Genomic DNA, 23714 nt, shown 5'->3' with positions numbered 1-23714 from the left:
TAAAGACAGCAATGCAGTGATCATTTTGATAATGATTCTCCTGATCCCAATGGAGCAAATTCCAGGAAATGTGAGATTACATCTCATATAAGAATGTGGCTTTGGCGTGCTATGAGGAAAAGAACCTGTAGGGTGTAACTTGGATGCTCTATTGCTCTGAGGTTTGCAAGAAACTCATAAACAGAGCAGGCAATTACTTACTGTAATTTGAAGTTCTTGCCACATGGAAAACACTCAGCTGGGAGGCAGAGCCCTGTGAAGTAACTCATCCTGAAGATGCATCATGCAACATCAATGCCAGTATCTGAAGTCTTTTCTCACAGCCCTTCTTCTTCTTTTAACTAAACTTCAGTGTTCCCAGGTTCGTAGTACTGATGTCTAGAAAAGGAAAACTAGAAAACTAACTTCTACAATTATAGTGCTTTAGAGAGACTCTCAAGAGTAACCGGTCCACCACCACCTCGTTCAATGCAGGGATCTCGCAAGTACAGCATCCCTAACCAAAGGCTGCCCAGAGGCTGATTGCTCCACCATCAAACATATTTCAACAATTAGGCAGTTTCTCCTAGCATTTACCACAAACACATACACTTGCAAATTTATCTGGCTTTTAATAAACTGTTTGGAATCACAGTCATTCATTGGTCTACTAGCAATCACCCAAAGTATAGCCTGCAGTTCCTGGCCTACCTTTTCACCGCTGTTTCCCTTAAATGGCCCGGTACAAACTTCTAGTTCCCCTGAAGGTACATATCTCCCCTGGTGCTAGGACAGAATCAGATCTGGGTTGTGTTTGCTTGTCTTCTGGAGGAAAACATGGACCAAAACCCCTCCAGGAGCACCTCCCAGAGCATCACCTCTGCATGTTCTATTATCTAATATAGGTGTGAGGAACCCTTGGGCCTTCAAATATAGCTGAACTGCAAGTCCTATATTCCTGGCCATTAGGCGATGCTTTCTGGTGCTGATGGAAGCTGTAACACCTGGAGGGCAGAGGTTCCCCAACTTGATCTAATATCTAGGCCCTAAATTTCAGGGTTCTCAGAAGCTAAATTCCATTGACCTAAGCTAGTTATGTCCATTAATTTCACTGGGTCTACTCTGAGAAAGAGCAGCATGGGCTACAACCCTTATAGATCACAGTTTCCATAAAAAATACACCATACAAAATGGCAATAAGCTCAATAAAGCATCATTTAAGATGAGGTGAGAAAGAGAAATCAATACAAAGAAAAAATCATTTATGAATCAGTTGCTAGAAACATCCCAAAGGAATTGATAATAAAAACGTTTTACTAAAAACATTTTCAAATTTATTATAGAATCAGATCAGAGCTTTGTTTTAATCCATAAAAAGGTTGTTGGGAAAGGAAGGTCTTCAGCAGGCACCAATATATATATATATATATGCTTTCGTAGATTTTCACGGGTACAGGAATGCAGGTTTTGGTGTCTTCGGGTGTCTTCCCGTGTAAGAGTCGGGGTGTCTGGGCGACGTTTCGACGAGGTCTCACTCGTCATCTTCAGGCTGGTGCTTTCGGCTTCTTGTTACTGGAACAGAGCAGAATCTGGTGTTTGAGTTTCTATAAATACTGTTGAGGGGTGTGGTGTATAGCCTCCAACGTTCTGGGCAGAGAGGAAGTTCCTAGATTAGTGTGCCTTTTCTTCTTTTGTTCCTTAATTACTTGAGGGATATCTTGAGTGATTTCATGAGTGATATTCTGAATACCACTGGGTGGGTCATTATAATAATAATAATAATAATTTATTATTTGTACCCCGCCCATCTGGCTGGGTTTCCCCAGCCACTCTGGGCGGCTTCCACAGAAACCAAAAAAACATTAAAATATCATACATTAAAAGCTTCCCTGAATAGGGCCGCCTTAAGATGTTTTCTGAATGTCGGGTAGTTTTCCATCACCTTGACATCCGATGGGAGGGCATTCCACAGGGCGGGCGCCACCACCGAAAAGGCCCTCTGCCTGGTTCCCTGTAGCTTCGCTTCTCGCAATGAGGGAACCGCCAGAAGGCCCTCGGCGCTGGACCTCAGTGTCCGGGCAGAACGATGGGGGTGGAGACGCTCCTTCAGGTATACTGGGCCGAAGCCGTTTAGGGCTTTAAAGGTCAACACCAACACTTTGAATTGTGCTCGGAAACGTACTGGGAGCCAATGTAGGTCTTTCAAGACCGGTGTTATGTGGTCTCGGCGGCCGCCCCCAGTCACCAGTCTAGCTGCCGCATTCTGGATTAGTTGTAGTTTTCGAGTCACCTTCAAAGGTAGCCCCACGTAGAGCGCATTGCAGTAGTCCAAGCGGGAGATAACTAGAGCATGCACCACTCTGGCCAGACAGTCAGCGGGCAGGTAGGGTCTCAGCCTGCGTACCAGGTGGAGTTGGTAGACAGCTGCCCTGGATACAGAATTGACCTGTGCCTCCATGGACAGCTGTGAGTCCAAAATGACTCCCAGGCTACGCACCTGGTCCTTCAGGGGCACAGTTACCCCATTCAGGACCAGGGAGTCCTCCACACCAGCCCGCCCCCTGTCCCCCAAAAACAGTACTTCTGTCTTGTCAGGATTCAACTTCAATCCATTAGCCGCCATCCATCCTCCAACCGCCTCCAGGCACTCACACAGGACCTTCACCGCCTTCACTGGTTCTGATTTGAAAGAAAGGTAGAGCTGGGTATCATCTGCATATTGATGGACACCCAGTCCAAACCCCCTGATGATCTCTCCCAGCGGCTTCATATAGATGTTAAAAAGCATGGGGGAGAGGACGGAACCCTGAGGCACCCCACAAGTGAGGGCCCAAGGGTCTGAACACTCATCCCCCACCACCACTTTCTGAACACGGCCCAGGAGAAAGGAGCGAAACCACTGTATAACAGTGCCCCCAGCTCCCAACCCCTCTAGACGGTCCAGAAGGATGTTATGGTCGATTGTATCAAAGGCCGCTGAGAGATCCAGCAGAACTAGGAAACAACTCTCACCTTTGTCCCTAGCTCGCCGGAGATCATCAACCAGTGCGACCAAGGCAGTTTCAGTCCCATGATGAGGCCTGAACCCTGATTGGAAGGGATCCAAATGGTCCGCATCCTCCAGGCGTGCCTGGAGTTGTTCAGCAACCACACGCTCAATCACCTTGCCCAAGAATGGAAGATTTGAGACTGGGCGATAGTTGGCCATACTGGCCGGGTCTAAAGATGGTTTTTTAAGAAGCGGTTTAATGACCGCCTCTTTCAGCGGATCTGGGAATGTTCCCTCACAGAGGGAAGCATTCACCACCCCGCAGAGCCCATCGCCCAGCCCTTCCCGGCTAGCTTTTATAAGCCAGGATGGGCAAGGATCAAGGAGACAGGTGGTTGGTTTCACTCGTCCAAGCAGCCTGTCCACATCCTCGGGGGTAACGGATTGAAATTGATTCCATGCAACTTGACCAGACAGGGCTCTAGCACTCTCCCGCCCCAGCCCTGCTCCCACGGTGGTGTCTAGCTCCTTCCGAATATGAGTGATTTTATCTGCAAAAAACGTTGCAAAATCGTTGCAGGAGATCTTGGGGTCTTTACAAGGCCCCGATGGTAAAGGTGGTTCCGTTAAGTTGCGGACCACCTGAAAGAGTCTCCTGCTACTATTTTCTGCAGATGCAATAGAGGCGGTGAAGAAAGTCTTCTTCGCCGTCGCTATCGCCACTTGGTAGGCTCGACGTTGAGCTCTAACCTGTGTCCGGTCAGATTCGGAGTGAGTTTTCTGCCACCGACGCTCTAGCCGTCTCAGCGATTGTTTCATCGCCCTCAGCTCCGAAGAAAACCACGGGGCTGTCCGGGCTCCATGCAATCGGAGAGGGCGCTTTGGAGCCAGACAGTCGATAGCCCTGGTTAACTCCGCATTCCAGCGGGTCACCAGGGAGTCAGCTGAAAGGCCATCAACATGGGATAAAGCATCCCCTAACACTCTCTGGAAACCATTTGGATCCATTAAGTGGCGGGGGCGGACCATCCGAATTGGTCCCACCTCCCTGCAGAGGGGAAGGGTCGCGGAGAAGTCCAGTTGCACCAGGAAGTGATCTGACCATGGCACTTCTTTGGTTTCATTTTTACTTAGTGTCAGATCACCCACGTCGCTAGAGGTGAATACCAGGTCTAAGGCATGTCCATGACTATGAGTTGGGCCCAACTTATTCAGGGACAGCCCCATGGAGGCCATGCTTTCCACGAAGTCCCGAGCGGCCCCTTGTAAGGTCGTGTCGGCGTGGATGTTAAAATCCCCCAGGACAACCAAACTAGGTGTCTCCAGGAGAACATCCGCCACGACCTGAAGCAGCTCGGACAGGGAATCCTTGGTGCAGCGGGGAGGTCGGTACACCAAAAGGAATCCTGTACTGCCCCTATTGCCCAACTTCCAGAACATGCACTCAGAAAACTGGGTCTTCCCAGTAGGACGCCTGGTGCAGACTAATGACTTCCTAAAAATCACTGCAACCCCCCCTCCCCGCCCACATGACCTGGGTTGCTGTGCGTAAGAGAAACCTGGTGGGCAGGCGGCAGCAAGGACAGGCCCATCTGTCTCATTCAACCAGGTCTCTGTCACACAAGCCAGGTCAAATCCTCCATCCACAATCAGGTCGTGGATGGCAGTGGTTTTATTCACCATTGACCTGGCATTACACAGCAACACCTTCAGGTTATGTGGGTTTCCCCTGTTGATTCCAGTATCCATCTGGTCAAGGCCAGACCCGGAGGCAGGGATAGTCTTCAAACAACGACTAAACCTGCCTCCTCGGTAATGACATGGTCTGGTCTTAGCGTAACTCCGCCTCCTGCCCATGATCACCGAGATCGGATGTCCCAGTGCTTCCCGCCCTGTGGAACTTGTCCCAGCCATCGTGTTGGCTGGGGCCTCACTCCCAGGCAGCCCTGATCCCACCCCTTAAAAACAAAACACAAACTATACAGAACCAATAAAACAACAGAAAACAAAAACAGAACAATTACACTAAAATTAATCCCCAACCAAATATCCATTACACCCACCCACCCCCAGCAAGAGAAAAAAGGGAAAAAAAAGAAATACAAATTTAAATTGCCACCGACTGCTTGAGGACATTTTAAAACACATTGGAACAGGGAAGCAATTGCAGAACACTTCCCAGCTTCCCCAAAAGTTTGTTCCAAATAAGGGCCTGGGCCACGCCCCCTGGGCCAGTTGGAGAAGGCCCTGGAAGGGAGCAGGCCCTGCAGTCCTCACCCAGCCGATGGTCCGAGGCTTCCCTGCAGCAGGAGTCCCTTTATAGCCGGGAGAAAGGGCCTGGGCCACGCCCCCTGGGCCAGTTGGAGAAGGCCCTGGAAGGGAGCAGGCCCTGCAGTCCTCACCCAGCCGATGGTCCGAGGCTTCCCTGCAGCAGGAGTCCCTTTATAGCCGGGAGAAAGGGCCTGGGCCACGCCCCCTGGGCCAGTTGGAAAAGGCCCTGGAAGGGAGCAGGCCCTGCAGTCCTCACCCAGCCGATGTTCCATGTTAGAGAGCAATTTTGCAGATTCCAAATTGCTCTTTAACATGGAACATCACCACAAGAGAATAATCATGGAAGCCATCGAGATAGAGAAACACCCTCACAACATGAACAAGCGTGACGACACGTCCCGCCTGCCAGACATCTGGAAATTAGCCCTCCCCACAAAAACCGACACCAGAACCAGAGGCACACAGAACGCCGTCACCAATCAACCACACCAGACCCAAACCCAGACCCTCTCCACAGACATATTACAGACTCCATCCAGTAGCCAAACTATAGTGGCACCTCTGGATGCTGCACCCCCCTGCAATCCCTACACAGATCTGGCTGGCACAAGGCACAAAATCACAGCTCGCCCCTATACACGAAGCCAAGCCAGAGCACAACTAAATGCAGCACAGCCATCTTCTCAGAAAAACTCTTCACAAGCTCAAGAGGTCAAGACACGAAAGCTTTAGCAACTAATCTACACTTAATGACCCACCCAGTGGTATTCAGAATATCACTCATGAAATCACTCAAGATATCCCTCAAGTAATTAAGGAACAAAAGAAGAAAAGGCACACTAATCTAGGAACTTCCTCTCTGCCCAGAACGTTGGAGGCTATACACCACACCCCTCAACAGTATTTATAGAAACTCAAACACCAGATTCTGCTCTGTTCCAGTAACAAGAAGCCGAAAGCACCAGCCTGAAGATGACGAGTGAGACCTCGTCGAAACGTCGCCCAGACACCCCGACTCTTACACGGGAAGACACCCGAAGACACCAAAACCTGCATTCCTGTACCCGTGAAAATCTACGAAAACATATATATATATATATATATATAGAGAGAGAGAGAGAGAGAGAGAGCAGTCCATAGACCCACAAAACAGTTTCAAAACAAGATACAGTTAAGACAACCAAACAACAGGCGAAAGAGACCGAGGTAGTCATTTCGTTATGTCTAGAGCGTGATGGTCTTTGTTTCTTGCGACCTCCATAAGAAACTTTGCCACAGTCAGTGTCACACCATTTGACCTATCCTCCGGAAGGTATTTAATATGGAAAGCTTCAGATTTGCTAGTAAGGCTTTGATCAGTTGATACCTTGCTTGCTCGTACTGCCCACAATGCAGTAGGATATGGCTCATGCAATCGACGTCCTGAGAACATAAACAAAGCCTATTCTGATAGGGGATGCCTCTCAGTCTACCATTTAGAAGTTCTGATGGAAATACATTTAATCTAGCTTTGGTAAATAAATGTCAGTAGGTGGGTATGGACAAATTCCTAAGATATGAGGCTAACTGAAAGTCGTGCCCGTATTGGATTCCAGCTGCAATCGGGCGATAGATTACATTGGATGTGGATCTGGATCACAGGTCGCTATGTGAGATGCCTCAAAGCCTTTGCCTGGATACAAGGGCGGTATCGTAGCCCAGTTGATACAAAAGGGATGGTGACAGTCCAACCAAGGTAGTGTTCCTTGCCATAGTTTTCAGCCATGGACTGATAAACTCCTCGTTGGTTAGATGTACAGTGGTACCTTGGGTTAAGTACTTAATTCGTTCCGGAGATCCGTTCTTAACCTGAAAGTGTTCTTAACCTGAAGCACCACTTTAGCTAATGGGGCCTCCTGCTGCTGCCACGCTGCCACCACACGATTTCTGTTCTCATCCTGAAGCAAAGTTCTTAACCCGAGGTAATATTTCTGGGTTAGCGGAAGCGTATGTAACCTGAAGCGTATGTAACCCGAGGTACCACTGTACAAGTAATCCCTTCCCCAGGCCAAATACTGAGATCTTAAGCCTGTATTTCAAGGCAGCCCAACAAGCTTTGGTGGAAAGTGGGCATTCACCTGTTTCCAGAAATAAGATTGGATTTGGGGCACAATTTGGGACCTGTAGTAAGGACCGGAAAAAAGCTTTGCCTGGAACCCATCTAACTTAGGAAATAAGCCCTTGTACCAGACATTTGAAGTGTAGAGAAGTTGGGAGACAGATTTTGCATTAACAGGCACCAATAAGACAATAAGAGACATCACTTATTGCGATGTGTCCAAGGGCCTGATCCCAACATTGCATGAAATAGACCTCCTGATGAGTTGGTATCTACAAGATACCATTCCTGGCAAAGTAGAGTGACAAGTTACGTCTATAAGGGGGTGAGATAATATTTAATTAGGAACATTGGAATATAGGAAGCTGCATTAGTGTTGCCTTAAAGTAAAGGTAAAGGTACCCCTGCCCGTACGGGCCAGTTGTGTCCGACTCTAGGGTTGTGCGCCCATCTCACTTAAGAGGCCGGGGGCCAGCACTGTCTGGAGACACTTCCGGGTCATGTGGCCAGTGTGACAAAGCTGCTCTGGCAAGCCAGCACCAGCGCAGCACACTGAAACGCTGTTTCCCTTCCTGCTGGTAAGCGGTCCCTATTTATCTACTTGCACTGGGGGTGCTTTTGAACTGCTAGGTTGGCAGGCCGCGGGGATTCGAACCGCCGACCTGACAATCGGCAAGTCCTAGGTGCTGAGGTTTTACCCACAGGGCCACCCGCATCCCAGTGTTGCCTTATTTGACACTTTTTCCAGACTCCCAAAGTCTCAGGGGTCTTTTATGGTGGGTTAACTTAGTGGGCACCTTACCAGTTTGAGGGCACCAGCAGTGACTCAATCCTGATTGCAAGTAACATTAGCTATGTCCCATAACAACTTGTTTATTGTGATGTACCAGTTAGGAGAGCAAATTTGTGAAGAGGAAAAGCTGATTTGGCACACTCTCCCTGCAGCAATCGGTATGTTGAAAGATTTGTAATGTTTTGATACTTCGTTTGGGAGAACCCTATGACAACAGTGAGGTGAGTATTCAGTGAGGTGAGTATTCTGATTATTAAGGAAAGGGTGTCAACTCTTTACAGGAATCTGGGGAGTTCCCTATGACAATTTATGAACTTGTCATCATACACCCCTTAAAAAGGGGGAGTCTTAAGTATGTTCCAGGCTACCAGAGATACAGTATAAAAAGCCCATCCTCTAGGCTGCTTCCAAACACTTCTCCGCATTCCTGCTTCTTAGAGAACTAGGTAAGTCCACTTGGGTTCTGAGAAAGCGGGCGCATTTTCTGAATGTACAAATTTTCTAGGATGCACATTTTCTAGGTTTACAAAGGTTATGGAGGTGAATGTCAGTTGTTGCTAATTTTCAAGGGTAGATTGCACTGCTATGTGAGGTTTTCAAGCAAGTGCACTTGAATTGTGTGTGTGTGTGTGTGTGTGTGTGTCGCTGCATTATGCTGGGCTGGAGCACTTTGGTGGGGAAAACTTCTCTGGGGTTTACAGTAAAGGTGAGGAACCTATGGATTCCAGCACTCCAACATCATCAACAGGTACAATGGTCAAGGATGATGGGAGCAGCAATCCAGAAACTTCTAGAGGACCACAGACGCCTCACCACCGATTTACATTATTAGATGAGATACTTGATTGAAGTTTATCATTGGGATAGATGGTCCAAATGGACTATAACTTACTTTTTGCTGGAACTCACAAGCTATGCAGTAACAGTAGCAGTGGTGGTAGCAGTTGTTGCCTTCTACATAGCTCTACCATGAAGCTGTGAGTCCCACCAAGAGGAAACTACCAGGCCCTTGGACTATCTATCCTAAAATGTGTCAGGTTTCCTGGTGTCAGGCTGAAGTATTTCCTATTCTTTCTATGATAGGTCCTTTAAACTGATACCACCACTATTTAGACCTGGGACCTTCTGTGCTTTCTCATTTGGTTATAGGAATTGCTTATATTGAGCCAGAAGACTGGCTCATCTAAATTGTAGAGTTGGAGGAAGCCATGTAGATTTTCAAGACCAACTTTCTGCTCAATGAGGAAAATCCAGAGTTTGATAATCCAGAATATATTACTGCCCAGTGTATGCTTGAAGACCTCTAGAGTGGAAGAACCCTTCCACTACCCTTCTGCTTGTACCAGTAATGGAACCTAGAGTTTCTCCCTCATTAGAGTTAGAGGGTTTTAGTCAATGAAGACCAGCTCATTACATACCCATGAAAATTAACGAATCTAACTTTGTCACGTTTGTTAACTTCAATGGGCCTACTCTGAGTAAGCCTAGCATTGTATTCCCCCCTCTCCCGTAAGGTGGACAGCTATCTCTTGGGGAAGCTCTTCCTTTAGCCCAGTGTTCTCCAAGGTCTCAGGTTAATGACTTTTCAAAATCAGCTGATATCCATTTTAAATAGAGGTGGTTATGGTATTCTAACCCACAGGAAGCAATGATGGCTACATATCTGGATGGCTTTAATAATCATGGCAGATAAGGCTACCAGTGACTACAAGCCACAATGGTCATGTTCTGTTTCAAATGTCCGGGGGAGTAATGCTTCTGAATATCTGTTGCTGGAAGCCACAGAAGGCAAGAGTGGTTTGTGCTCAGTTGCTGCTTGACGGCTTCCCATGGGGGCATCTGGGTGGCCTCTGTGAGAACAGGATGATGGACCAGATGGGACATTATCCTGATACAGCAGACTCTTCTTATGTTCTTTTGTTCTTATGTTCTCACGTTCTTATTCTGATGGTCTCACCCAGCAATACCAAGACTCCCTAAACTCTTCAGCTCCATGGAATCACTACCCTATGAGGAAACACCACAGTATTTGAGACTTTAGCATAGAGAAAATGAGTTAGTAAACAACCATTGTAGGCTTTGATAGCTTTATAGGCTTTGATAGTTGATTTGGGGGAAAGGCTATAGCTCAGTGGAAGACCTTCTGCCATGCTTGCAGAAGGTCTCTGTTTCAGTCCCTGGCATCTCTGAGCAGGAGAGACCCCTGTCTGAACTCCTGGAGAGCCACTGGCAATCAATAAGCACAAAGCCAAGCTGAGTGGAACATTGGTCTGACTTGGTATAGGGCAGTTTTGTATGTTCCTGAATATAAACCGCCTGTAAAGCCTGTAAAGTTGGTGATCAATCCCTAACAATATGCTGTGTGACAGAGAACTTCCTTTTTCTCTGTGCTGAATCTTCTGCAATGCAGCTTCATTGAATGGCAGCAATTTTTATTTATTTAATTTTTACTATGGAAGGGGGAGAATGAAAAACAAATCCCTCTATTGACTCCATGGATATATATATCCCATTGTATGGAACTAGATGGCCTTTTGGCGTCTTACTGAGCTCTTAACTATTGTTAATATCAAACTTGTGCTCTCCATTGGGAACTCTGCATGATGCTGACTCCATGTTCTTTCAGGTCCACCTCTGAACCTCAAAGATGTCTGCTGGCCGTGGTGGATGGAATAATCAATGCTATGCCCAGTGCCCCCCATCAACAGTGACCATCCGGCCACCACCTTTTGTCCTGACCATCCCAGGGCCAGCTCTCTGTTGCCCTGACCAGGCTTTTCGCATTGAGCAGTACAACCCATGTGCTTACGGATATGGCGGCGGCAGATCTTCTCTGTATGCCAGTGGTGGTTCCAACACGTCCGCGTTCTATACCCAGGCCCTGCCAAGCAACACATGTAGCACTGGTAACTGCTGGCTTTAAATCAAGACCAAAGTGAAAGATCCAAGGAAGAACGATGGAGAAAACAAGAAGAGCTAGATCAGCTTCCACAACTCCCACCTGAAATGTTGAACATCCACAATGCATGGATGTTTTCCTTATGTCTATATCTGTTTTGCCTATTGCAGTTGTATTTAAAATTCTTGTATACTGCTCTTACTGTCTGCTGACAACTTGATCTTAGCAACAGGTTGAGAATTGTGTGCATCCAGTACTTCGTTTCACATCGTATTTGCACTTCTGACCGGGTTATTCCTATTTGCTTTCATATTAAAATTTGAATTGCATCCAAAATCACTTATCTCCTCTCTTCCTTCTATGGTTGAACAGAAGTGTGGGCTTCCTTTGTTGCTTCCTGTCCAGGCACTGTACCAACTTAGTTTCAACACAGCTACAGCCACATCTTGGTTCATGATACCTTGGGTCCTTCATTCTCTACAATAAGTGGATTTCATAGAGTCATCAAGCCAATCAGCTCATTTTTAAAGAAGCAAAAGCGCTCATCTCACTTTATTGGCTGAGGGAGCCAGCATACAGCTTCTGGGTCATGTGGCCAGCATGGCTAAGCCGCTTCTGGTGAACCAGAGCAGCGCACAGAAACACCATTTACCTTCCCGCCGGAGTGGTACCTATTTATCTACTTGCACTTTGATGTGCTGATGTGCTTTCGAACTGCTAGGTTGGCAGGAACAGGGACCAAACAACGGAAGCTCACCCTGTCGTGGGGATTTGAACCACCGACCTTCCGATCGGCAAGCCCTAGGCTCTGTGGTTTATATATATAAAAAATCAAGTTGAACAACAGAATAGATACGCCACTTTTGAAAATAGATTTTATGGTGTCCTTCAACAAACGTTTCCAGTACGGTTCTATCTATTTTATTTTATAGATTTAAATATTTACAAACCACAGTTGCCTATAACATATCACAAAGTGGTTTACAACCTGAAAACACAATATTACTAGCTCTGATTTGTTTGTTGTAACTCTATTGTCAGAGGCTGTTAACATCTGTATACCAGCTGTTGGTAACCACGGGTGGAGACCATTGTGTTGTGCTCAGCTCCTGCTTATGGGGTTTCCATGGAGGCACCCAGTTGGCCACTGTGGGAACATGATGTTGGTCCAGAGACTGTCCACTAACCTGATCCAACGGGGCTCTTCTGATGTTTCTAAGTTCCTGCCACTTGAGCTTAAAAATTGTTGATGAGGAACATATCAGGAGGGAGGTAGTCTAAGAATCCTCCTCCCATCTAGCCATCCTTTCATTTTCAGCTCATAAAAGTATAGGGCTGTAACATCAACACTCCATCTCCCTTGAGGCGAAACTCTGCCAGTACATCAGCTGCCATTAAACCCAAATCAGGTGATAACTATTGTCAAGAAAAGGGAGCAAATCATATTACACAAGCAAAGGTGCAGAGACACAAACGCATGCCCAGTTTACTAGAGTAGCCCGACCTATCTGCATAAAAATAAAAATCCTTCCAGGATTCACAGAAATTTCACCCAGCCAACTCCTTATTACATCAACAGGCTGCTATGAAAGACACACAGCCCTGAATCTAGTCCTGAAATGCAGGGATTTTCTGGGCAATTAATTCACTGGCTTCTCTATCATTGCAACTGTGTGCAGAGGAGGGCAACCTAGATGATCAAGGGCTTGGAAGCCAGGCCTTGTGAGGAATGGCTGAAGAAGCTGGGTATGTTTAGCCTGAAAAAGACAAGGCTGAGAGGAGATATGATAGCCACCTTCAAATATCTCAAGATGGAACATGTAGCTTGTTTTCTCCTGCTCTGAAGGGTAGGACTCAAACCAATGGCACCATGTTACAAGAAAGGAGAGTCCATGTAAACATCAGGAAGAAGTTTCCGACAGTAAAAGCCATTTGACAGTGGAATAGTTCCCCTCAGGAGGTTGTGGACTCTTCTTCCTTGGAGGTTTCAAAGTAGAGGTTGGCTGGCCATCTGTCACGGATGCTGTGGTGATCACACAGGGTCTCCGGATGTTTAACGGTCTATTGATCCCTGTGCCACCACTGTGCTCACTTCCCCACTGCCACCAACCAGTTACTCTCTGGTAAAACACTGAGTCCAGTCAGCTGTTAAAAGTAAACAAAAAAACCCCAAGATTATTTTACAAACATTAACGAGTTTATGGTTTCTCAGATAATATTCCTGTCAGTATCTTAACTTTAGTTTATTTACCGGCCTATACCTTCCTAATACCTTCTGACTGATTATCTCAACTGTTTGACTGACTCCTCTTAACAAATTATCTCCCTCTTTCACACCAGACTAGCCCAACCTGCAGACTTATCTTCTCTGTCTCTCCTAACTGAGACTGTCTTCTCAACAACTCTAACTCACTAAAAACCTCTGTGTTTAAACTTATACACAGTTAACTCTGCCCCCTGTGTTCCCATTGGTTCGTCATATTACAATTAGTTAACCCTTTCCCTATGAACCCAGTATGATGTCACACACATAGGAGGGCAAACACCACAGATGCTTTAGAATCATAGAATCATAGAGTTGGAAGAGACCACAAGGGCCATCGAGTCCAACCCCCTGCCAAGCAGGAAACACCATCAGAGCACTCCTGACATATGGTTGTCAAGCCTCTGCTTAAAGACCTCCACAGTAGGAGACTCCACCACACTCCTTGGCAGCAAATTCCACTGTCGAACAGCTCTTACTGTCAGGAAGTTCTTCCTAATGTTTAGGTGGAATCTTCTTTCTTGTAGTTTGGATCCATTGCTCCGTGTCCGCTTCTCTGGAGCAGCAGAAAACAACCTTTCTCCCTCCTCTATGTGACATCCTTTTATATATTTGAACATGGCTATCATATCACCCCTTAACCTCCTCTTCTCCAGGCTAAACATGCCCAGCTCCCTTAGCCGTTCCTTTAGTTGACTAGATGTCCCTTGGGGTCCCTTCCAACTCCACAATTCTATGATTAACTGGAAATCAGAAAGGGGGCTGGATCTGGAGACTCAAGATGGTACTACTACTTTGCAGTGGAGACTGGCTCATCAGGATGAATGAGGCAGAATTCCACAAACCTCTGTCTGCCTTCTTAAAACCAGTCCACAGAGTGGCAATGTCTGCCAGCTTCCTCCTCCTTAGTCTTAGGGTTTAGCAACACTAACCTTTCTTGCCCCACCCAGCACTCCTTTTGCAGGGGGGGGGTGGGACTAGATGACTCTGAGTGTCCCTTCCAATTCCACAATTCTATGATTCAGTTCTGTGATTATTTACAGGCACAGGGCCACACCTCAACATTTTGTGTCTGAGCTTTCCCCCCCATCTCAGTGTTGGATTTATGTATAAGCTAAACAAGCTATAGCTTAGGCAGGTTTCCTCAACCTCGGCCCTCCAGATGTTTTGAGACAACAGTTCCCATCATCCCTGACCACCGGTCCTGCTAGCTAGGGATCATGGGAGTTGTAGGCCAAAAACATTTGGAGGGCCAGGGTTGAGGAAGCTTGGCTTAGGGCCCCACTCTCTTGGGGCCCCCAAAAAAATTAAAGGAAAAAAAAGCGTTTCTAAAGGAACCTTTGTTATTGCCAAATGCCAATGTGTTTGCATTATTAAGTTTGTTATGAATTAAAAAATCATTTAAAGTTGTTGTTTAGTCGTTTAGTCGTGTCCGACTCTTCGTGACCCCCTGGACCAGAGCACGCCAGGCATTCCTGTCTTCCACTGCCTCCCGCAGTTTGGTCAGACTCATGTTAGAGCTTAATAATTATTTCACTAATAATATACTTCTTCTTAATTGTATTTCACTATTAATACACTTCTTAACTGTATTTCAGTTCAACAATTATTTTAGATACCTCTTAGGTCCATAAATTACCATATATAATATATTCAACACATACAGCAACGACAATTTGTTGTTGACAAAGTACAGGTGGACATATAAAGGGCCCCATTACCTTTAGTAGCCTAGGGCCTCATCATACATAAATCCATCCCTGCCCAATCCCCAGGCTTTCCCTACAAAAACCCATTCTTTAGAGCTCAACATCAATTCAGTTTTTCCACAGTTTGCCATTTGCTCAGGTTGAGCTTTAAAGAGCTGGTTTTCATGGAGAAAGCAGGGGAAGGCACTCAGACACTGAGCTTTAAATCACGAACTATGCCTGGAAAGAATCATAGAATGGAATCACAGAATTGTGGAGTTGCAAGGGACTCTGAGGGCCACCTAGGGTCAACTAGTGTGGATAAGCCCTCCATCTTGTCCCTTGTAGAACTCAGCAGGGAAGAAGACGGAGACGATGTTACAAGCAGTTGGGACCTGGCTGCCATTGGCTCTGGCGCCACCTACTGTTTGGGTTCCATGCATTCCACCTCACCAGTCCCAGTGGGTGCCACTCACCACTGCTGCTGGTTAGGGTAAACACTTTTGAATTCCCAACAATAGAGAAGGCAAAACCAAGGGCAAAGGACACAAGTTTGCATTAGGGCTGTACGGATGTTACTAGCCCAAGAGAGGGAAAGAAGACAAAGTCCCTACCAGAGAGGAATGGCAAACTAAGCTGTTGGAGTACAGTGGTACCTCGGATTATAGACGCTTCAGGTTACAGATGCTTCAGGTTACAGACTCCGCTAACCCAGAAATAGTACCTCAGGTTAAGAACTTTGCTTCAGGATGAGAACAGAAATCGTGTGGCAGCAGTGGGAGGCCCCATTAGCTAAAGTGTTGCTTCAGATTAAGAACAGTTTCAGGTTAAGAACGGACATCTGGAACGAATTAGTCTTAACCTGAGGTACCACCGTATGCTGAAATGGTAGAACTAACTGGCAAGCTCAAGAACCAAGAAGACCCAAACTTTAATAAAGATTGGGGGAATTTATCATTTACCGTATTTTCCCATGTATTAGACGAGGTTTTTTGACTCAAAAATCATGTCAAAAAACTGAGGTTGTCCAATACAAAGATAGTGGCATGGGGAGGGGGGGGGGGAGAAGTGGCGCACCCGCCAGCCATCCGGGTGGCAGGAGTGCAACTTCCCCCGATGCCGCAGTGAGTGTTAAACAGTCTAGGGAGTGTTTCCTGCCTATAGCTGGCGGGGGGCTCAACAACTTTGGGCCATCTCCCCTCATTTTCTTAAAATTTAGTCCCACCAAATAGGGGGGGGGGTTCTTAGACATGGGGGCGTCACATAGACAGAAAATATGGTACTTGGGAAACCACTGTAAGGAGATGAAAACTTTGGTAGGATTGCAATTAACACTTGTAATGTGGCAAATATAATGGATGAAATGGAGAGATATAAGATATGGATTACTGAATCATATGCAGTTGGAAAAGGTTGACAATAGGACCCATGGAGGGGAAGGTGGGAAGTCCAGAGATTCAGAGAAATCTCTAGATATGGATGTGTATTTTGTTTTGTGGTAATTCTATACTTGTAAAACCGAGTAAAAATTATTTCTAGAAAAGAAAAGAAAAGCTGTGCATGGGCATTTTGATAGACCCTTTGGTCCTAATCTGTGGCACCCTGATGGGCTTATTCATCCTGTGACACCCTGGCAGCTACCCACCCTCTCCTAGATCCATCCATGAAACCATCCGAGAGTGAGGCTAAGGGTTTTGAAAACTGAATTTTATGAAAGTTCAAATAGGATTTTAAAAAAAGGTAAGGGGTGCACCAGCACCAGCACCACACAGACCAGAGCCTCTTGCTTAACAGCTGTTCTGTATAACACAGGGCACGTTGTCACCCTGCAGCTAACCAGGAGGTTGCTGTTAGAGGAATTCCAAGAATGACGGATTGTTAAACCGCTATGGGAATTGTAGCTCTGAGAGGGGAAAAGGGGGTCTCCTAACAACTCTCAACTCCCTTAACCAGTGTTTTCCCAACTTGGGTCTCCCGCTGTTTTTGCACTACAACTCCCATCCTCCCTAGCTAGCAAGACCAGTGGTCAGAGATGATGAGAATCATAGTTTAAAATGGTATCACACCGCTTTATGATGTGTAGTGGGAATGCGGCCCTATTCATGTGGAGAGACCCTCTTGCAAATCTCCACACTTTCTCATCAAAATTCTTCAAGGATCTTCCTTTGTAATTACCTGGACATTCCACATACTTTCACAGGCACAGAATTTTAAGGTAGTTGCTCTTAGCAATATCTGAAGGACTGTGTCTTCCCATATAAACCATCCTGGACTTTGCGTTCATCATCTCAGGCCCTTCTTTGTGTGCCTCCTCCACATAAGGTCCAAAGGGTGGCAACACAAGAACGGGCCTTCTCTCTAGTGGCTCCCAATTTGTGGAATGCTCTCCCCAGGAATGTTCACCTGGTGCCTTTATTATATATGTTTAGGAGCCAGGCACAAATGTTCAACCAGACCTTTGGCTGCCTGATATTCTACAGCCTTTTAAATGTGTCTGTTGGAAGGGAGGATTATTGCGCTGTTGTTTTTGTTTTAATTATCTACCTGTGCTTTTATCCTGTATTATATTCTCTGAACCACCATGAGATCTTGTGATGAAGGGCAGTACATAAATGTGGGAAGCGGGTGGCGCTGTGGTCTAAACCACTGAGCCTCCTGGGCTTGCCAGTCAGAAGGTCAGCGGTTCGAATCCCTGTGACAGGGTGAGCTCCCGTTGCTCTGTCCCAGCTCCTGCCAACCTAGCAGTTCGAAAGCACACCAGTGCAAGTAGATAAACAGGTACTCCTGCGGCGGGAAGTTAAACAGTGTTTCTGTGCGCTCTGGTTTCCGTCATGGTTTCCGTTGCTCCAGAAGTGGTTTAGTCATGCTGGCCACATGACCCAGAAAGCTGTCTGTGGACAAACTCTGGCTCCCTTGGCCTGAAATTGAGATGAGTACCACAACCCCATAGTTGCCTTTGGCTGGACTTAACTGTCTAGGAGTCCTTTACCTTTACATAAATGTTAATGATAAAGTGCTGTGCTAGTCCAATTGTAAAAGTGGGAGGGCAATACCTTTGATGTTCTTTCAACAGTTACCCCTGTTGCGTGAGATAGAAATTGATTCTATGTTTTTTTTTATTGCATTGAGATCCCTTTTTCTTCTTCATAGAGCTCAAGGTGGCCTGCAAGTTCTCCCTGTCCTCATTTAATCCCCACAACAACCCCATGAGCTAAGTTAGGCTGAAAGACAGGGACTGGCCCAAGGTCACCCATTAACCTTCATGGTTAAGTGGGGATTCAAACTCTACTCTCCCAAGGTCACAATCCAGCAATCTAACCAACTCACCACCACTGGCACTCACTGGAGATCCGTCAAAGCATTCTATAGTGCAGAAACTGATAAGCATTTTTTGTGTGCAGTTGGATAAGTCTGGAGGCAGGAAAGCAGAGAGCTGTATTTCATACCTTCCAAACAGCAGCCTCCTATCCACAGTGGTGCCAGCTAGGCTGGTGCAACCACATGCATGCAATATAATTTAATAAGTAACTATTATACTGCAATCAACAATCAGCATCATAGAATGGGCTGGGCTGCCCCCACTTGCCTTCCGCCTTAGCAGCAGCCTTAGCAAAGGCTGTTCCCTGCTCCCTTGCTCTGGCACATCCTGTCCCAGATCTAAAGATTGCTGAGAGTAAACCTTGAACACACCAGGCTTCGGAAGAAGTGGGATTTCTTCCTTCTTCCCCAGGGATGCATTCCCCATTAGCCTTCCTTCCTCTTTCCCTGTGTAATATTCCAGTGTGTTTTGTTTTGACTGCAGCAAAACTACATGATGGACTTGGAGATTCATGTTTGGGGTAAGAATCCAAGGACTTTCAAGGGAACTTTGTCAAACAAAACAAAACAATTGGACTTGCTTGCTCCATTTTGCTGGTTCCTGACATTCATTGGATCCTATAACTAAAGTCTCTTTATAGCTTCCTGCTGGTCTTCCCCTTTCCCATAAGTTTTTCCCCAGTGAGTTTCAGTAGGAGGAGAGAAGTGGGGAAAGAGGGCAGAAATGTAGGAAAGAAAAGGTAGATAATGAAACAGACTGTTTGCATTGGAATCTTGCAGGAATGACATTTGGCAACACATGGGTTGATTTCCGTCCTGTCAGTTTATCTCATTTTCTCATTTCTCCAGTCTTCAATTCAGTTCTCCATATTTCTGCATCAGTTCAGATGTGCTTTTAAATCCTCATAGAAATTCATGAGCATTTTAGTACACATTTTCACAAAAGCGCGCAATTTGTCTGCATTTTTCCTCCTTCACATGTTTTTGGAAACAATTTCCCTTACTAGCATGCACAATTGCTTTTCATTTTTGCAGGCATAAAAGCATTTTCATGCCCCTCCCTTTCACTGCTTTTGAACATATTCTTTTGTTGCAAAATTACGTTGCAAAATTTAGTGAACTGCAAAATTTGTAGGGTGGGACGCAGGTGGTGCTGTGGGTTAAACCACAGAGCCTAGGACTTGCCAATCAGAAAGTCGGCGGTTCGAATCCCCGCGACAGGGTGAGCTCCCTTGGCCAGTAAAGCAAGATGAGCGCCGCAACCCCAGAGTCGGCCACGGCTGGACCTAATGGTCAGGGGCCCCTTTACCTAAAATTTGTAGGGTAGGTGTTTCTGTTGCAGATCATTAGAGTATAAGAGGTTGGTTTTGGCCCAGACTAATTTAATTGGGAGAAGCAGTTGATGGGTTTTGAGGGCAGCAAAATAACTTTTGGCAAAGCCAGCAATACCTCTAGGTTTAATCTGCATGACCGCTTGATGTGGATCTCAGGTAGAGGTGTATGAAACAAATACTCTGAAGCAAAACTCCATAACCAAAACCAATATGGTTCTTCTTGACAGTCATCTAATTTCCCAGGACATTTCAGAGGTATTTCATCCAAGTAGAAAGGTTTGAAATCTGCTTTCAAATCTTGCTGTACATGAAGGCTGAAGAACATTTTGCCCTCTGGATAATAGATGAAATACAGTTTCCATCAGCCCCAGCAAGCACGGCCAACAGCCAGGGGTGATGGGAGCTGTAGTTCAGCAACAATTGGGAGACAAAATTTATCCACAACTGTATTAGATAATGAGGTGGTGGAGATGCTCTGGGAGGTACCCCCTGGAGAGCTTATGGTCCATGTTTTCCAACAGAAAATGAACAAATCTTGGAACAGGTACTCCTCTAGCCCCAAGAAAGAGATTGTTCTCAATGAGAACTGAAAGCTTCTACCAGACTGCTTAAGGGCAACAGTGATGAGAAGGTAGGTCACTCTGCAGGTCATTCTCTGGGTGATCTGCCGTGGATCTGTTAGGGATTGTAATTCCATATATTTCAGCAGAAGCAAGATGAATTGCCTATGCTTCCATGGTCAATGTCCAGAGAACCTTCCTAACTGTTAAGAATTGTTTGCTGGTGGAGCAACCAGCCTCTGGGCAGCCATCTTTCAGGAGTGTTATACTTGCATTGAGCAGAGGGTGGTAGTGAGTTGCATGGCCTTGATGGTCCTTCTCAACCCTAAAATACTATGATCCTAAAAGTCACGTTTTCAGATTTCATTTCCCAGTCATGAGCACTACATACCAGCAATGTTAAAGTTTTGTTAAAACAAGAAGAGCTGTGTAGAATGACTTCAGATGCTGGCATGATACATCTTCAGACAGGGCTCTGCCTCCCAGCTGAATGTTTTCCATGTGGGAAGAACTTCTAATTACAGTAAGTAATTGAGCGCTCTGTTTATGAGCATGAGTTGCTCACAAACCTCAGAACAATAGCATATGCAAGCTACACCCTACAGGTCCTTTTCCTCATAACAAGCTAAAGCCACATTCTTGTATGAGATGCAATCTCTCAATTCCTGAGGTTTCGTCAATTGAAATCAAAAGAATCATCAAAACGATCAATGTGTCTCTGGTTTCTTGCGTTTAAGCTGTGCAAGAACAACGACTGATGGATACAGTCTTGCCACACAAGGTTGTTTCCACTGATCCAAACAATGTTTGGTGGGGTACAGTAAGCCATCAGAACAGAAGATGATACAGCAGGGGTGGGCAACCCTATTTTTCTTCTGAGGGCCATGCAGTCTCAAGGCTGATATAATAAATAATAATATTTTTTTTTATTTATACCCCGCCCTTCGAGGTTCAGAAAACCGGGCTCAGGGCGGCTAACAACAAATTTAAAACACTCAATTGATGCAACAAAAAACAGTATAAAATACAGTATAAAACGTGAATAACAATAAATTCATAATTCAAAAATCAATTTAGGGAGGAAATCCATCCAATAAACATTAGATGATCACCAGGGCTAGCTGGCTAATTTGAGCCAGCGAGGAGACCAGGGGAGAATTAGCTGTGGGTCCCAGAGTGGGCAATCTTCATAAAAAGTGGAGAGGGAGGGAAGGAAGGGGAATAAAAGATCCAGTAAACCTGAAGGAGCGTCTCCACCTCCATCGTTCTGCCTGGACACTGAGGTCCAGCACCAAGGGCCTTCTGGTGGTTCCCTCGCTGCGAGAAGCCAAGTTACAGGGAACCAGACAGAGGGCCTTCTTGGTAGTGGTACCCGCCCTGTGGAACGCGCTCCCACCAGAGGTCAAAGAGAAAAATAACTACCAAACTTTTAGAAGACATCTGAAGGCAGCCCTGTTTAGGGAAGCTTTTAATGTTTAATATGTTATTGTATTTTAGTGTTTTATTGGAAGCCGCCCAGAGTCACTGGGGTGGGGAAACCCAGCCAGATGGGCAGGGTATAAATAATAAATTATTATTATTATTATTATTATTATTATTATTATTATTATTATTATTATTATTATATCAGGCTAAGTTCAAATTGAAAGCCAGGCAGAATAGCTGTGTCTTACAGGCCCTGTGGAAGGAAGTTAAATCCTGCAGGGCCCTGGTCTCATGGGACAGAGTATTCCACCAGGTTGAAGCCATCACTGAGAAGGCCCTGGCCCCGGTGGAGGATCATCTGACTTCCTTAGGGCCCGGGACCTCTAAACTATGATTATTCATGGACCTTAAGGTCTTCTGCAGGGCATACCAGGAGGGGCGGTCCCGTAAATACGAGGGCCTTAAGCCACATGATGATATGATGTGGGCCTCATGGATACCCTGAAATTGGATGCTCAGAAGGAATGTTTTAATAAATAAAATTTCTCATTTGCTTCTTTGCTCACTTTCATCAAAGGTAGGCTGACTCCAAAAATGTATGTTCACTAATGCCTCCTTGGTTGTGATTGAGTAGATGTTGCTCAGAGTTCCAGCCAACCATGCCCTCTTATAAGCTACTCCATTCCATTCTCCTAAACACCCCTCCCAGTTTTCCATTCCCACACCCCAAATACTGTGTTTTGTGCCCCCTGCACATGCTCAACCCTCAATGGGCTGTTTTGATCTACCCAGCTGAATTTGTTTTGTTCTTCCAGACACGTTGTGTTTTCTTCCCTGAGCTTGCTCATAGCCCTTTCATGTGCATAGGTGGGGTGGCATTTATTTAATGAATTTGCTATTGGAATCTGATTGCCGGACCAAGACAGCCTGAGCACAGCAGTTCATGGATTCATAAGCTCAAGACTTGATTATTGTAACACTTTATATATATACCTTAACACTTGTTTCCGATGCAGAAGCTGCAACTAGTGCAGAATGCAGAAGACAAACTGGTTGCAGGAGGAGGCTACTGGCAAAAGAGTATGCTACTCCAGTTCAAGAGACCTGCTCAGATTACCTGGGCCTTGCTCCAGGTTATTGTGTTAATTTAGAAAGCCTTAAAGATCACATGGTTCCTTGTGCTCTGCCTCAGTTGCTGAGGTCTTCTGATGGGGGATTTTGGGTGGTCTCACATGACCTTGGTGTTCAGCTAGCTTCTGCTAGGGGGCAAGCTTTCAGTGTACCTTTTTTCCCACTTGGAACTCCTTGCCAGTGGAGACTCAGCAGGAATCATTCTGAAAGGGCTTTCAAAGTCTCTGGGATTACTTCTCAACTAACTTCTACTGATGTGGATATTATTATTTAACCTTTTTACAGTGGCACCTCGGGTTAAGAATTTACCGTATTTTTTGCTCTATAAGACTCACTTTTTCCCTTCTAAAAAGTAAGGGGAAATGTGTGTGCGTCTTATGGAGCGAATGCAGGCTGCGCAGTTATCACAGAAGCCAGAACAGCAAGAGGGATTGCTGCTTTCACTGCACAGCAATCCCTCTTGCTGTTCTGGCTAATGAGATTCAGAATATATTTTTTTCTTGTTTTCCTCCTCCAAAAACTAGGTGCATCTTGTGGTCTGGTACGTCTTATAGAGCAAAAAATACGATAATTCGTTCCGGAGGTCCGTTCTTAACCTGAAACTGTTCTTAACCCGAGGTACCACTTTAGCTAGTGGCTCCTCCCGCTGCTGCTGCACGATTTCTGTTCTCATCCTGAAGCAAAGTTCTTAACCCGAGGTACTATTTCTGGGTTAGCAGAGTCTGTAACCTGAAGCATCTGTAACCCGAGGTACCACTGTACTGTAATTTGGAAGTAATACTGTGTTTTTAGGTTGTATACCACTTTGTGATCTCTCATACAAATTTGCAATTTGTATCTATTTAAGTACTTCAATTAGCAAAATAAAACTGTGCTGGAAATGGCTGTTGAAGGACAGCATCAATTCTGTGAAACAAAGCAGTCTCCATTAATGTTATCCGTTCAGCTCCACTGTTCCACTGCACT

General features: G+C 45.7%; 2 long non-coding RNA genes across 3 annotated transcripts in view; one reads left to right on the top strand and one right to left on the bottom strand.

The window, feature by feature from the left end:
• The window catches only part of LOC309520763, a 28799-nt gene extending 10344 nt beyond the window's left edge, over nucleotides 1-18455 (bottom strand). The window contains exons 1-2 of the long non-coding RNA XR_014214389.1: nucleotides 18308-18455; nucleotides 202-378 (exon numbers count right to left, since the gene is read on the bottom strand). This is a non-coding gene — a long non-coding RNA (uncharacterized lncRNA). The remainder of the gene's footprint in view (nucleotides 1-201; nucleotides 379-18307) is intronic.
• LOC309520692 lies at nucleotides 8144-12312 on the top strand. 2 transcript variants are annotated; one of them, XR_014214296.1, is made up of 3 exons: nucleotides 8420-8576; nucleotides 10757-11792; nucleotides 12298-12312. It is a non-coding gene; the product is annotated as an uncharacterized lncRNA (long non-coding RNA). The 2 variants fall into 2 exon arrangements; XR_014214297.1 differs by lacking the exon at nucleotides 12298-12312 and having other exon boundaries at nucleotides 8144-8576; nucleotides 10757-11365.
• Nucleotides 18456-23714: the final 5259 nt, after the last annotated feature.

This window comes from Podarcis vaucheri (assembly GCF_965113315.1).
Source record: "Podarcis vaucheri genome assembly, chromosome: 16".
Classification (NCBI taxonomy): Eukaryota; Metazoa; Chordata; class Lepidosauria; order Squamata; family Lacertidae; genus Podarcis; species Podarcis vaucheri.
Note: the sequence above shows the minus strand (reverse complement) of the source record. Positions and strands in the feature narration are given on the sequence as shown.